The sequence below is a fragment of the Gobius niger genome (assembly GCF_951799975.1).
Source record: "Gobius niger genome assembly, chromosome: 20".
Classification (NCBI taxonomy): Eukaryota; Metazoa; Chordata; class Actinopteri; order Gobiiformes; family Gobiidae; genus Gobius; species Gobius niger.
Genome location: NC_136871.1, coordinates 7,465,594 through 7,482,877, shown reverse-complemented (window position 1 = coordinate 7,482,877; position 17,284 = coordinate 7,465,594). Strand labels below are relative to the sequence as shown.

General features: G+C 40.1%; 1 long non-coding RNA gene across 1 annotated transcript in view; it reads left to right on the top strand.

Moving 5' to 3' along the window:
* Positions 1-17,284, top strand: part of LOC306980129 — a 169,491-nt gene that overhangs the window by 60,325 nt on the left and 91,882 nt on the right. The gene's annotated exons all lie outside the window — the stretch shown is intronic.

Below are 17,284 nucleotides of genomic sequence, written 5' to 3'. Positions count from 1 at the left end.
GTTTTTAGCCATTTTCTTGTGAAATATTAACTTATTTATCATATACAAATAAAGCAAAGTCTAAAACGAGTCCATATGGATGTTTATTCATAGCAGATTGTTCAAGTAGAAGCAAAAAAAATGGAAGTTGTAGCTCGCGCTTGTTAGCATTAGCATTAGCACAATGCTAACATGAAGCATCATGTCAGCATTCTCCGTTATTTATGTATTTATGGGCTGTTGAAAACCTTGCTCCTCCCCATGTCTTTGTATCTTTAATTAGTAGAAAATTATATTCAGAATTGCTGGGTTGCAGGTTCTAGAATGTGATGATGTCATTGGACCCAGCGGGGGGGCAGGAGCCAGTTTTTCCTATTAACAGCATTACACTTTCACAAGTTGTAGCTAAAAAGAAAATATATGAATTAAAAAAATTATCATTAATATCAGTCACCGGGGCCATGATCTCTCTGTAATAGGCCCAAAATTTCCTCCTAAACAAAATATTGTTTCCTCTATATAATATCATAGGCCTGTAAAACACTGTGATGTCACCTGCAACCCAGCAATTCAGAATTTGTTAAATTAGTTTTTGAATAAGTAGAGAAAGTTTAGATTTTTCTTGTTTTCCCCTGAACCGTTTTCAAACATGACCATATATGGAAAAATCCAGAGATGCCGTCTGCATCTATAGATACAGACGGCATCTCGTCATAGAAGGGGGCGTGGCCTCGCCAAGGAGGAAAATAGAATGTTTTGGGAACACAATTTTTCACTCTTTTTAGCCATTTTCTGGTGGAATATGAACTTATTTATCACATACAAATAAAGTCAAATGTAAATCGGTTCCATATGGATATTTTCTCACAGCAGATTGTTATGTAGAAGTGAAAAAACGGCAGTTGTATTAAGCGCTAGCTAGCGTTAGCATTAGCCCGATGCTAACATGTAGCATCATGTTAGCATTCTCCGTTTTTTTATGTATTTATGGGCTGTTGTACCATTTTGCTCCTCTCCATGTCTTTGTATCTTTATTTAGTAGAAAACTATATTCATAATTCAGCATTTGTTAAAGTAGTTTTTGAATAATTAGAGAAAGTTTAGATTTTTCTCCAAATTGTTTTCCCCCTTAACTGTTTTCAAACATGACCATATAGAGTATGGGCGATTCTAGAGATGCCGTCTGCATCTATAGGCTAGCTTCTCATTCCAAATCTATTCTTTGATTAACCACTGCAGTAATAGCATTTTCTGTGTGGAGCTGGTCATTAGGAGCATGTTTTGTACTCATGGCAACGGTATTGTCCAAAATGTTACACAATGTGCCTTTAAAGGGAGATCTACTAACAGGTACTTTTTTAAATGAGTACCTTTGTAATAAAAAGCAGTGCTGTATTCTTGTGGGCCATGAGTGCATATTTTGACTCCCTCAAAACCTCCTCACCGCATCAGCCAGTAAAGTAACGTAAGGCTTATATTTTTTGTCATTTCGAGCCCCTGTCCGTGTTATCCATTTAAAGGGATTTCGCTGACCGGCATGCGCTGAGGACCGAGGCGGATCTCCTCCGTACCACGGGGGCTGCGCGGGCGGCCGGCTGAATGGGAAATCAATAACGTCAATGGGCTGAGCATTAGGAAGGCCAAGTGGTTTTAACAGCGCCATTGTCATTCCGCCATTTTTGTAAAGCGGCTTGTGGGCCATTCTTCTCTTCCGCTCTTCAATTTTCAGAGACAGACGAAGACGGACAGGCGCAGGCTCGAGGCGGAGAGGACAGAGACAAAAGAAGCGGTGAACCCGCACAATCAAACTGGAGGCAAATTCTTCACACACGTCCTCTTTATGTCTGACAATCGTTCACAGCGCCGCTCAAAATGTGATCCCTTTTCCGCACCGCCAGCGCCCGAATTGAAGCCTTCTTGTTTTCTCATCAGCGCCGAACACTTTGCCCTTCCCCGCCGAGGTCAGCCGCTATAAAGAAGGTCCCCCAACAATCACACTGTGCAGAAAGTGAACTCCTCCTAAACCTGTTATTTCAAAGTTTCTATGAAAATGCAAGGTTTCAAAGCAGTGCCACTAAAGGCAGGGGTCTTCAGAGTGTTTTGTTTTCACGGATAGCGACCACAATACACACAGGAGACCAACTTTCAATCAGCGTATTAAATTGTGCTTCAACTCCGGCACAATCTTGTTTATTTGGTAGTTTTAGACAGAATGCAATGTGTGCTCCAGTATTATAAGGCGTGTAAATGTATGAATACACCATATAAGGGAAAAGTAAATCAAAAATTGTCATATATATCAATGATTCTGGTGTCCCTCTGCTAAACCAAAGGCCTCGTGGAGGTCACGACCCTCATTTTGAAGACTTCTGTGTTGTGTTTTTTTCCCCCTAAATGTCCCAAGCAACAAATTGCTTTCTTTAACCGTCCCCATTGATGCCCTTTGTAGTGCCAAAGCAAAGTCTGGATAATCTTTTCTTTTTTCAAAGAAGAAGAAGAAGAAAAAAATCAATAGTTCATTTTATTCTTGCCCAGGGCCATGTAAGTATGAGGCCAGTCTGCTTACATCACTGTGGCCACTGCTGTTGCAGAGATGAGCTTTTTGTGATTTGACGCATGCTTTCATTTATATGTATATTACACAGCAATAAAACGTGTGCGGATTTGTTAAGGACATTGTATATTTGGCAATTAGACCTACAGCGGATTGCACTGTTGCTGCAAATAACACTGGCTGATACAGTTTGGAGGCCCCTATAGGCTGCGTTCACGAGACATCACAACGTTCTAAAGAGAGATTTTCCAGACTATATGTCGCTCTGGAGTATGAGACGCACCAGCCAAAACATGTGTAATGAAGAAGAAAACAACAGGCTGAACAGGCGTATGGTATGCAAACATATCACATTTATGGTTACATGAAGCATAAACAACGAACTAAATAGGCGTCTGGTGTGTCAACGTCACATAAACAGTTCAGATAACTAAAGCATAAAGAACAAACCAAACTCCTCATCTCACTCCAAATCACTAAATCCATTGAAATCACTTCTGAACAATCGCCATGGCAACGACCTGGGCTGGGAGGGCGTAGCTGCACCGTTGACAAGCCTCTCCCGGCAGCACGTTTTTCAAGCGCTCATTCTCAACTCGTCCCTCCAGCTGTGGCCATCGAGCTTTTAGCCCGTGATTTGCTTTGTTTGCTTTCTTCATTGCGGTAAGAGTCACCTCCACTTTTCGCCAGTCCCTCGCAAGTTTCTCGCTCACTCCAAACTTTCTTTCTGCCGCTCGATCAGCCTGCAGTGCCCTCTCGTGGCATGTGAAATTATATATTTTAATTAAAAAATGAATTAATAAAAATCACATATTAGTCGCTCCGGAGTATGAGATGCACAGGTATACAGTTTAAAATTGGTTTGTGCTAGATCGTATGCTCTGGAGGGACGGTCTGCTGTGATTTTGTATTGATCTATGAGTTGGTTTGTCTAAAAATACAAATAATCCTAATCCTAACCCTAATCCTAACTTTAAGGTTAACCATTTCCCTGGCCCTAACCTTAATTTGTGCCATTAAAGGCGGCTGCCCTCCGCCTTTAAAATTGAGGCGGAGGGCAGCTGAAAACGTCACTGCTGGTAACGATGGCAACTGTCAAAATGCAGAATGCTAGTTTTATTTCATTGATAATTTCTCTGTAATTCCTGGGCCAATTCACACATGGAACAAAAAACTGTCACAAAGTTCAAAGTCATCTCTCCCACATATGAACCATGGTCTAATTATTCCCTCATGAAGGCGTCTAAAAGCGGAGACAACATTCAAAACCATGTGTGATGTTAGGAAGGACTTTCAGCCATAAAAAAATAATATACCAGGTTCATAGATCCAGTCACTATCAAATAATGATCAGGGAAAACATTTGGACATTTAATTTTTTGGAAATTTCTCACAAAAACTGATTCTCTCCCATAGAGCTGTATTGGCACCTGCCCTTGAACTGAGATAGAATTCTAGTCATCGCTCTACTTCCAGGTCCAGCTGAACTTTAGCCCTATTCACTATGATGGGATTTAGCTGATTTTAACCTGCTGTAGAGCCGACAACATAAGAATCTCAAGGTTCAAGGTAACTTTATTCGTACCAAAAGGTATATTTGGTTGGCAAAGAGTGAGACATCGCCACACACACAGATACAGACCAACATACAATAGAGACAGGTACAAGACAGATCTGAGCACAGCTAAAAGGGCTGGACGTTATATAGAAAATAAAAGATCACAAATCTGATCACAAAGACATAAAACATTTACTCTGGAATTTCTTTAATCATACTTTTCTGGCATTAAATCATCAACTTATTTTTTCCATACACAATGAAGGCTTATTTTAAATCTAAAAATATCATATCATACCTAAAACATCATTTTACCTGGAGAAATGGTGACCTATACTGTTCGAATTAGGTCTAAAACAATTTTTGGCCTTTTATCTGTTGTTAGTTCAGCAGGAGATTCAGATAACAATGCGTTTTTTGCTGGCACTATAGTAGCTAATTATACGTTTGTTAAGTGGTGACGTCAAAGCGCTACTTCCGGGTCCGCATAGACTGGCAGACTGTGCGAGAAACTACAACAAACTCTTCAATACCACAATCAATATTTCTGAAACTCAACAGAGTCACTGAACATACTTATTGATCAGGCCCATTAGCCAAAAATGCTGAACCTACTGCTATAAAAGTAATATTTACCAAAAATGCTACATCCAGGTTTAGCGGAGATAAATGCTAACGTTTGAGTTGCCGCAGCAGCTACGCTAACCCTGGAAGTAGTAACTTTAGTAAATAATACTTTTTTTGAAGTAGGTGTGGCATTTTTGGCTAATGAGTCTGAGAAATAAATAGGCTCAGAGTTTCAGAAATATTGATTGTTGTTTTAAAGAGTTTTTAAAGAGTCGTGACGCACACTTAAATGTATTGGCAAACTGCTGTAGCATCATCCCTGAAACCTTGTTAGCACATCTGAACCAAACTCGATGTACGTATGTATTTGACATCAGAAGAAAAGGGACACTGTATTAATCATTTTCTGTTATTCAAAAAGATGCCAAACCCTGAAGTTGCACAGCATGAATTGCCCTGTTTATCAGACTGTATAAGTGGTTAAACAGCTCCTGGCTAGCTTAGCGTTAGCTCTTAGCTGCTGCCTGAATGCGTTAGCTCCCACAGACCTCTTCCACATCCCAATTGTTCACTTAATATAATTAGAAAACAATGCGCTGATTTAAGCTGATACATCCGTGCCAGGGATTAGTAAAAATGCGCTTTATTAAAATGTGCAGATATTAACAACACATTCGGCCTTTATCTTTCACAAACAATGTAAATCTATGGTGGCAAAGGCAATTCACTCCCCTAGAAGAATCTAAATGAATTCCACCAGCTAAGAGGAGATTAGCTTTGTTGTCCCTCAAAGGGAAATTTGTCTTGGCCATGAAGTTCAAGAACAAGCATAGCAAAGCCTTGTACGCAGGCCACAATAACATAAAAACACAAGGACACAAACGAATAAACTAATGCATATATAATCAGATTTTTGCATTCAGTTAAATTAAAAGCAGAAGTCTTGCACTTAATAGGATAAATATAGGACATCAGAGTAGGAATTGAACGTTTTCGGAAATGAACATAATGAATCCTGCATCTTAAAGGCCCTATACCTGATTTTTTGACAAACAATGAAAGGGGAAGTCACTAAATTTAAATGTTAGGTGTGTCCAAACTCATTCGTAAGTTTCCTAATATAGTTGAAGCATCCAAAAAAAATTCTGAAAGTTCATGAAATTTACACAAATGTTTTATAATTTGATGCACACTGTTTTCCCCCACAAACATTAGAGTTTGCAATATACTAAAGGAGGATAAAATAATTTTCAGGTATGGCTCTTTTAAGAAAAAATAATGTAGTAGCGTATTAAAGGGGCTAGATGCAAGTTAACCATTTTATACTCACTACTGCCTCCACAGGTCATACGTGTAACTGCAGCTTCTATATTAAGCTCGTGCATGACGGCAATTCAGACCCGAAGTAACACCTTTTTGAGTGACAGTGCAGGATTTTAGAGGCAGTTGTGGTGAACAGGTCTGGGCTCACTCTCATCAGGACACTGTTGGAACATGTAGGGGGAGGAAAACACATAGTTTTAAAATTGTTTAACTCTGCATAGTTCCTTTAAAGAAGGCAATTGTTTGGGCCCCTCTGATGGGCGTGCACGTCTGCTCTCACCTTAAAACAGCCCTGGTTTTGAATATTGGTTACAACGGTGATCTGTACCATTCGTCTTGTGGAGAAATTGTAGCTCTCAATCGGAACACACATCTGGGTGTATCTGCTGTGGAGCGGCTGTGAAATCAGAGATAACCAGAGAAGGGAGCGCACGGCTGTCTGGGTAACTGTTGTAGGCAGTAATGCAGTCGGGCAGAGTGTAGAGCCTCGTACTGCAGGAAACAAAAGCTCTCCGACTCTATCATGCAACTCGTCAATTTGATGCGGGTTACTTTTCACAGGAGTATTGTATTCTTGGTTCAGAAAATAAACGAGGGATTGAAATATACAGGGGAAAAAAGTCATAGTGAGAAATCAATGTAGACCTGAGTATAATATAAAGGGAACAGCCCAATTTAAGAACAAAGAAATCCAGCACATGCAGCTTCAATACTTGCAAAAAATAATATTTCAAAAATCATTAATTCATGTGAAATTTTGGCACATGGTATAAAGAAGCCCCATTGTGCCGGGGCATGGCATAGTTAAACAAATGACTTTTGTGCAGCATTTCTCTTTGTGCTAAGATTGGTATGAAAGTTATCGGGTATATACAATATTTAAAAAAAAAATACTGTGCAACTGGTTCACTTATATGAATATAGGAAACTCTGTCTGTTGGAGGGAGTAAGTGCTTCTGGTCTGAGTGGCCATTGGGACAAATTGGCAGCCATGTTTCTGTCAGTCAACGCCAGGGCAGCTGTTGCTACTGGAGTAGATTTTCACCGTTGAGTGTGGGGTGTGGATGCAAAGGCAATGTGCACGTTTCTCAAAGCAAGTATTACGTGTATAATCATCATAACGTGGTGGGTAAAGTAGTCCGAATATTTACTCAAGTAAGATAAAAGTACGCTACTTGGAGAAAAAATGATTTCAGGAGTGCGAGTACTGAGTAAAAGTGTAAAAGTCGGATTAATGTTTCAGTAGTGACGTCAATCATGAGAAACAAGGCATGAAATAATGTGAAAATGTTAATATTTTCATAGAAAGTACCCCCAAAAAATAAATCATTATGAGGAATTTTCACTCATGCGCTTGTGTGAAGCCATTTATAGTGAAAAAACAGAGTTTGCTCTTTTAAAATCATAATGAAAAAAGAAAGTACTAAAAATGACCCTGATCAAAAGTTTATGATCAAGAGGAATGAGCCTTTGTACCATTCGATTATGAACAGAACCTTCTCCACAACTACCACAAAAGACTCCACGCTGTCGTTGATGTTAAAGGGGGAAATACACAGAACTGGGGTATGTAAACTTTGGATCAGAGTCATTTTGGTACTTTCTTTTTCATATTATGAGTTAAAAATAGCAAACTCTGTCGTTTCACCATAAATGGCCTCACACAACCACTAACTATGTGCAGTGTTGGGCAAGTTACTTTAAAATTGTAATATTTTCTAGAATAGTTGTTACAGCTTTGAAAATGTAATATGTTTGTATTACATATTACGGTTTCATAAATGTAGCTGAGTTACACTAACTTTGTGTTTCTTTTGAGTTACTTTTGGCAAAATATAAACTGAAAAATGTAATAATTCCACCGAGCAGAAGTGCAGTCAGAGATTTCCTTTTCCTTCATTATCCCCATTCTCTCGTGTTTTGTTTTGACGACATTCACTACACACAACTGCAGATCTTATACACCAGAGATCAACTTGATTTGGTGCTCATTTTATTTGAGGGCATTTTTTCATTCATACATGTAAATGCATTTGTAACTCGAGCTACTTGAAATGTGATGACTAATATATTCCCATATTTTGTTTCAGTAATATGTAATATTCCTTAGTTACTGAAAAAAGTAATGTATTTTTGTAATTCATTACTTTTGTAGCTCATCCATCCATCCATCCATTTTCTTCCACTTTTCCGTTTCCGGGTCGTGGGGGCAGCTGTTGGATATGCCCAAATCACATTGCACCAGCCCCCTATGGCTCCTCCTGCAGGTGGTGGGTCCACAGAAGGATGGCCTCACGATTCTTACCGGGCCTGTTGGTCTCTCATAATGAGCTTCTGAACCGCTCTTTGTCTGAACCGTCACCTAGGACCTATTGGTGACCCTACCAGGGGCACGAAAACCCCGACAACAAAGCTCCAGGATCATTCGAGCCCTCAATCCCCTCCACCACGTTAAGGTGGCAGTTTCAGGAGGGACTTTTGTAACTCATTTCTTTTGTAATACGTCACCCCCAACACTGACTATGAGTAAACGTCTGAGCACAACTGTACGTACCTCATTTACTGTCTGGAAAGTACTTCAAAAAGTTACTTAAGTTCATGTACTTGAGTAAATGTAACTGAGTAGTGCCCACCTGTGATATTCGAAGCGTCATTTCACTTCTCTTCTTTCTAAAGCCGAGGCTCTTGCTTAGCTGTTGTCCAATAGCCTTATCCAGAGTGTATTGTTTGGCAAACTCCACCGCCCACTTGGTGACGAGTGGAACATCTCTGAAACTAAAGGCCCTCATTGTGGTTGACATGCGGCGGCTGTAGGCCTGTGAAATTTGGCACTTACATCCCACGCTTTCATTGTTTCTCCTAAAAGGCTCTCTTTGAACTGTCACTGCGCCACATAACTGTCAGAAGGCATCACATTAATCATCGCGCGGTGGCAGCGGCTCGGACCAAATCCAAACTCATATCGAGGTTAATCTAAATGTTAATCTGAAACTTCCCGCGCTCAGTGCCATGCCACCGTGCCAGTCTCCGCTGTGCTCTCCATCAGATGGGACAATTAAATTTTGTGGTCCCAATTCCCCTTGCAGAGAGTGGCATCTGATGGGTTTTATAGCTGAAATCTTAAACCCATAACATCACAGTCTTTTAAATGCGCTGTGGCCATATCTTTTGGACAACTGATCTTTCGCTTCAGCTAAAACATCACCAAACTACTCACTTTTTACCCCGGTGTCATAAGAATAAAACAATCCAAGCGGCGCTGTCGAAACTGAAAATAACATCTGCAACTCGCCGTCCTTATCTTACCCTTAAACAATGTAGCATTTTCTCTGGCATAGCATAAAGTTAATGAGGAAGTTCTGTTGTCTGTGGTTTCGGTGGGAAATGTGACAAGACAAATAAAGCCACGCGGCGTCAGATTGTTTACTTTCATGCTGAGTCACATATTTCAAGCCAATTGTTTCCTGACAACCGTCTGTGCACAATGTTTGCTAAGGTCTGGTTAAAGTAAGGACACAGACAAAAGTACAAGTAAGGAAGTGCAACGCATTTTATACAACTTCATATATTATATTCTGTTCTCATTTCTTCATTTTCTCACCATCCATCCATCCATCCATCCATCCATCCATCCATCCATCCATCCATCCATCCATCCATCCATCCATCCATCCATCCATCCATCCATTTTCTTAAATCACATTGCACCAGCCCCTTATGGCTCCTCCTGCAGGTGGTGGGTCCACCTGCAGTAGAAGGCCGGCCTCACGATAGATACAGACGGCATCTCTAGAATCGCCCATATATGGTCATGTTTGAAAACAGTTACGGGGAAAACAATTTGGAGAAAAATCAAAACTTTCTAAATAAAGATACAAAGACAAGATACAAAGACATGGGGAGGAGCAAAGTGGTTCAACAGCCCAAAAATACATAAATAACGAGAATGCTAACCTGATGCTACATGTTAGCATTGGGCTAATGCTAACAGTTAGCTAGGGCTAGCTACAACTGCCGTTTTTTCACCTCTACTGAACAATCTGCTATGAGAAAATATCCATATGGGCCCAATTTACACTTGACTTTACTTGTGTCTGATAAATAAGTTCATATTCTACCAGAAAATGGCTAAAAAGAGTGGAAAATTGTGTTTCTCTAAAGATTCTATTTCCCCCCTCGGCGAAGCCACGCCCCCTTCTATGACGAGATGCCGCCTGTATCTATTCTAACCAGGCTGGTTGATCTCTCATAAGGGGCTTCTGAACCATTTTCTGATTTTCTCAGTATTTATATTATTTACCCCCTCTTGTTTTTATTATTTATTATACACAAGATGCCACATTACAATCACTTCTTCTTTGATTGCTACGACTATTTGCATCCCCTTAGTGTTCTTGAGAGCTGATACAAAGACAAAGTGTTATCAGTCACCTTGAGTCTCTCTCTCTAAAACCAAAAAATCAGGTTCAAAATCTAGGAGTGATCACAGACTCAGACCTGAACTTAAACAGCCACATCAAAGCAAAAACATCAGCAGCTTTTTACCATCTGAAAAACATGGCTAAGATCAGAGGAATAGTGTCAAAACCAGACTTAGAGAGACTTATCCATGCATTTGTCTCCAGCAGGTTAGACGACTGTAACGGCCTGCTCACTGTCAGAGCTGCAGTACATCCAGAACGCTGGATGTACTGACAAGAACCAGGAATTACGACCATATTAGTCCAGTGCTCCGGTCTCTGCACTGGCTTCCTGTCACTCAGAGAATAGACTTTAAAACAGCTCTGCTTGTGTACAAGTCTTTTCATGGTTTAGCACCAAAGTACATCTCTGACATGTTAGAGCCGTATGAACCATCTCGGACCCGGAGAACTTCAGGGAGGGGCCTCCTGGTGTTTCCCAGAGTCAGGACTAAACACGGTGAGGCTGCGTTTCAGTTTTATGCAGCTAAAATCTGGAACAGTCTTTATGAGGATGTGAGACAGGCCTCAACTCTGACAATGTTCAAATCCAGGCTGAAAACAGTTCTTTTTGCCTTCTTACTGTAATTCATTCATTTTTATGTTGATGTTTTATTGATTCTACCTGTTTTCTTTTAATTTCATGCAATTGTGAAACACTTTGAATTGCCTTGTGTATGAATTGTGCTCTACAAATAAGCTTGCCTTGATGAAACAAGTGAATGTTTCCATTGTGAGATCAATAAAGTTCTATCTTGTTGTATCTCTTCAGTAAATTCAAGGACAAACCTTTCAATCCCAGCTCCCTTGAGGACGGCACTTCGCCCACCTTGCCTCCAGTGTCTGTGTACATTGGTGTATCAATAAGAGTGTGAATGGGTGACTGGTTCCTTACTGCAAAGCGCTTTGGGCCTGATAAAGGTAGAAAAGCACTATATAAGTTGAGTCCATTTACCATTTCAATACTGCAGTTGTTCTCAAAAATCTAACTCCACATATTGCTCCCAAGTATCACCCATGAAATATTCTACTTTCAGAGTGCCACTAAGGCTCCCTCTGACCATCCTAAATCTGGACTAGATCATATCAATATCACCCAATATGGTCTAAATTTGTCCTAAAGATTGATTAGACTGAATACAAACCACCAAACTAATCCAATACTAAAGCATACATGAAATTGTATAATTAAAATCAATACAATCAAGCAATTTTAAAGCCCAAGCACCACCAGTGATGCATGGTTGAGAACCACGACAATACAATATGTTTTACAAGACTTTAAATGTTCTAATATTATTCTCTGTCTAAGTGATTAAAAATGTATTTCATTTTCAACAAATTCTGCTCATGATCTCGAATGTGCAAATCACTGGGTACAATATACTCTCATTTAGATGAAAAAGCAAAAAACTGAGGCACTCAAAAAGGTTTAAAAAGTTAAAAAGCCTTTATTTTACATGGCTAACTGGATTAAAAAGCCGTTTTAGCTCATAGGCCTCCCTTTAATCTGTTACGAATCATCCCTGCACTGCACCAAAATGATGTGATTTAAACATATTATAAACAAATATCTTATATCCAAGCAGTGCTCCTCACGCTGTATATCAAGGTGTGCTCGTTAAGTATTAATAAGGTATTAATAAGCATTAATAATATGCTTGTAAAGTTTTAACACATTACTTATCATACTTTTATCTGCTAACATACTAATAAGGTCATTAATAACAAGCTTATTCATAGCCAACCCTAAACCTAACCTTAACCCTTACTCTAACTCTTAAATGATTACTAATGCTTATTAAAAGCTTTCACCTGGAAAAAAAAAACTATGCCTAATCTTCACTGTAACATGTTTAAATATTGCACTGATTCAATGTTTCCCCATATATTTATATTGGAAATCGTAACTTCAAGAGCCTTTTTCTCAAAATGCATTTTCCTCTCATTATGGCGTCACTATCTCGACCTCAGTAGCTCCTAAAGACTTAAAATTTTCCTGCCTTGGTCTGAACAATATTTTGAAGATTTTTTTAGAGGAATTTTTGAATATCTAATTTCTCGCCTGATTTATTGAGTCAAAAAATAAGGCGAGAATTCAATTTTTACAGATTTTTCCACTAAAAAACTGCTTATTTTAAAACTAAACAAGGTGTCCAAAATCCCCTCTGATAATAAAATAAAACCATAAATTTGAAGGTATCCGTTATTCAGATTTTGATTTTTTGCATTTTTAGGTATAAAACATCTTGTTTTTATATGAAAGCATAAAATTACAGAAAACTTACAGCATATTTTTCCCTCACATTTATGCCAGTAATCTACAGCAAAAGTTTCAAATTGATATCTGTAAATTTAAAAAAAATCCCTATTCACCTGCAGTGTCTCGCCTTAGTGAATGAGCACACCTTAATCTAAAGCAATACCCAAATCATTCAGATTTGGTTTTGCATATGATTTTCCAACTCCCGAATTCACCGTAACATCTCCGAGATCGCAGGGCATCCGGGGGTTCGTTAGACTCTATCTGTTCAGTCAAAACATGTGAGAACCCCTGGTGTTTCCTGGATGTGTATGGAAAACAGATTAAAGTGATTCAGCCCCATGTGCCCAATAAATAATGTTGCCAACAGAGGCGCCTGGGCTGACGAAGTGTTTTTATTAAGGCTTAAAAGAATTCCTGCCATCTGGTGTCATGGTTATTTTTAAAGAAGAAAAATGAAAAAAGAAAAAAAAAAATTTTGAAGGAGAAAGCCACCTGATGACATCCTCAGGTTGAACAGAACGTTTTGTCTTTTCAAGAGGGAGACATGCGAAATATGCAGGCTCAAGAAGATATACAAAACAAGCACAAAGAAACAAGACAGCTAAGAATGTTTTTGATCAAGGTTAGAGAACAAAAGGCCAGTTTATATAACACAGGCTCTTTTATTATGAGCTGCCTGCCATAGTATATGACTGGCTCCCATTCCTAAAGAGACATTTGCTCTGCAGTTTAGCCTCGTGTGCTTTATGCGTCAATTGTTGCATCACTGCACACGCGCTGAATGGTGTGCTGCAAGTCGTTGTTGGTTAACAGCCTCAAATGTGATCAAGCATTTACATTTTACAGCGCTGTGCATAAAAATGTGCAAAAATCAGCTTTTCTGACAACATCACGCATAATGAACTGGCTGGCGATATTCAACAGTTAAATGGTACATTTCCTAACACGCCGCGGTCTCGCCAGATACTGTGAGTGGATGTTATCATCGTGTTAACATATTTCATGTTTTAATTAATCTGTATCCGCGGAATTGATTTTCCATAACTGATGTGGGTCTGTTGTCTAAACGTTTTCATTTATCTGGTGTCTCTCGTCGTGAGGGCCTGTGGAGAATTCTCTGTGCACTGACGGTGGCTCATTTGGTTGAATTGTTTTGCTTCTTATTCGGCTCCATTCGCTTCGGTTACTGTTGCCGGCCGTCAGCCTCAGGGCAGCTGTGGCAACAGTTGCAGCCTCAGAGTGTGGGCAGTGAGAATAAAAGCCCATGTTTAAGTAATCCTTCGTCTGAAAGTGCCAGCCCACGCTCAGTAAGCAACACGTCATACGGAGGACGCTGTAAAGTCTGAACACCTTCAACAAACTCATACTGTCTGAGGTCAAGCTCTCTGTGCAGATCGACATGCTTTCCCGTCGCCATAGTTGTCATCACCTTGAACGTCTGCCTTTTGTTACAGTAGAAGACGCATCATTGCTCCCTCTGCTGGTGTTTTGCAGAACTACATGTTAGAACATCTGATTGATTGATTGAATATTTTATTTCGAGCTACACAAAACAGACACAAAAGCGAGAAAAACAATAATAATAATTACAAAAAAACAAACAAACAGCATTCTAGCTCGAAAGGGAGTGGGAAGAAGACAAGCTTATTAACTCCCACCCCCTATTTACTTCAATAATAATGTGGTTGCAATAATAACATATGGTTACATATTTACATCAAATGCAACAATGCATTACATTAAGTCATTAAGTGTTAGTATTACTGTTATTCATAATCACAATCTCACCTCATTTGAAAGCTAAGATCTACAAAACTCATCTAAATGGATCTTTTTCCTCACGTCATCAGATTTTTTTCCCTTTTTTTTGAGGGTAGTATTCAATTATTATTAGAATTTAGTATTAGAAAATCCACATTGTTTAATTTTGTGTAATTATACTTTGTAGTGGAACACTTCACGTAACCATATTTAAATAGGGAAAACGTGGAGGAGCTTGGTAGCTTCTATATTGACCAGTTTTGGAGCTATAGAGGAGAGAGGGAGAGGCTAAATGCTAACGCCGTCTGCGCTGTGTTTACGTGACTTAAGGCATGGGGGAAGATCAGACAGGTCCTAAAGAACTCGTCAAAGCTAAGGTAAGAACATATCTCAGTATGTAAAAACGATGGCCTGTTCCTTTATACAGTATTTACAGCCAAGTTTGAGTGAACACAATTATCTCCATTGTGTATAATTGGATGTACAATATCCCTCTCTCCACATGCTACGACACCTGCAGTGGCGCTTATGGCCTCTAGGGCGCACAAGTTGCTTAATACTGCTTTAAAATATAGTTTTTGGGTATTAAAAATTGCATTAAATTTCACCTGTTTCTGCCTGTATAAACCCTGATTCTAGACTTTATATCAGACCAGCAGAATCAGTCCTGAAGAGGTCTATTCTAAACATACTGAATATCTTTGCTCTGATGAAAAACTCCAGGACAGTGGAGAGCCCACCCAAACAAGCTGCAATAATAGCATTAATTACAAAGTGTTGTTTCAGGAGCCGAAGCTAATGCCATTTTTGATTTGCTACCCAATAACTTAAGTAATCACTTGGTTTGGAGGGAGCGATTGCAGTTCGGTCCATTTGAATTCACGGCATGTGTACTGATATTTCGACAGGCCTCCACTTGCAGCTTGATAAACAGCTAAGTGAGAGCATCTGAGGCTGCCTTCTGTGGCTATACGTGATCGCGATATCTTTAAAAGGCAGCTCCTCCGACTTCCACAGGATTCTGTCATGTTCCTCTGCACATCTTTTATTTCTCTGCTTCCACCGGGGAGCCAGCCAAGCGGAGGGAAATGGCCCCTTCCTGTGTCTTTTGACTGGCTGCATATACTCCCAGTCCTTCCCCCTCTTCTCTCGTAAATAATGCTTTTTCATTGCCCGCTGTCTGTCTGTTTCCCCCCCGCAAAGCATTTTATGAAAATCAGGAGTTGTTTGAAGTTAAAGCTTATTCCAAACCTAAATCTCGAGCCTTTTAAAACGTCCCCAAACTCTTTGATATTCCGACAGTATACGCCCGAGCTGATTGAATTTGTATCCTTCTACTTTCTTCTTTCGCAACCTAATTTTGTTGAATGCGCCGGTGCTAATGTTGCTGAATTGGATCTGGTTGCTATCAGCATCAGTTAGCCTTGATGACGGCTCTGTGATGAGGCGAAGAGGAGGACGGGAACGACTCGGCGTGTTTGTTTTTCGTTTTTTTGACTGTTTGAAGTGGCTCGCGCAAGAAGCGAGGGTGATTCTGAGTTTTTTGCGCTCCACCAAAGCGCCCTATGTAGATGCGCTCGCTCTTCAAAAGGACGCTTCAAAACGCAGCTTTGTTCAATCTCACACTCGATATTTCCGTATGAACGCATTTGATAACTATTCGGTATTATGCGTCACTGAGATTGAAGTTGCAATATCTAAAAACATACCCTATACAGGAAGGTTCTGGGTTTGATCCTCGGATGGGACGGAGACTTTCTGTGTGGAGTTTGCATGTTCTCCCCTGCGTTTCCTCTGGGTGCTGCAGCTCTTTGGGACTCCCCTGGTGAAATAAAGGGGGAAAAAAACACAACAACAAAGATGGGTGAGGGGCTTCCATCAGGGTCTATTGTCCGAGTGGATCTCTCCTTCTGTGCTTCTCCCTCTCTATTCTTCTTCTTGGGTTTTTGAGGGGTTTTTTGCCGTGTGGGAGAACATAAGATGAGAAAAAGATAAGATAAGATAATCCTTTATTGATCTCACAACGGAGAAATTCACTTGTTACATTCAGAATTCAATAAGATCACTCAGGGTGTGCAAAAGAAAATGTGCAGATTTGAGTGAACAGTTAAATAGTAAAGAAAAAAAAGAGGTATCTTATGTACAATAAGAAAAAGCAAAAATCTTAACAATAAGGAAATGAGAATAAATAAAAATAGAATAAATATTAGAACAGACAATAAAAAGTACAATATCGAGGTGCAAAGTTTACAGTCAAAAAGTGTCAAAGAGTGACGCTGATACAGAGACATAGTTTAGCAAAGGGGGTTATTGCACATGTTACTTCACAGTCTTGTTGTACAGCAGTGGGGATGAAGGACTTGCGGTAGCGCTTCTTCCTGCATTGACTGACTGTGTCTCAGTCTTCCACTGAAAGAGCTGCTCAGCTCCTCTACAGTCCCGTGCAGTGGGTGGGAGGTGTTGTCCATGATGGAGGTGAGCTTGGCTAACACCCTCCTGTCCCTCACCTCCTCCACAGAGTCCAGGCGGCAGCCCAGGACAGAACTGGCCCTCCTGACCAGCTTGTTCAGTCTGTTCTTGTCCCGCTCTGTGCTGCCCGGGGCCCAGCACACGGCAGCGTAATGGAGAGTAGAGGCTACCACAGAGTCATAAAAAGTCCTGAGCAGAGGCCTGGTCTCTCCGAAGGACTTCAGTCTCCTTAGAAGGTGGAGGCGACAATCTAAGGACGGGGGGACCCTCTGCTTGTTTGGACATTGCCGCTGTGTGGACAGTATGTTTGCCCGGACACTGCAGTGAGTGAGTGAGTGAGTGAGTGA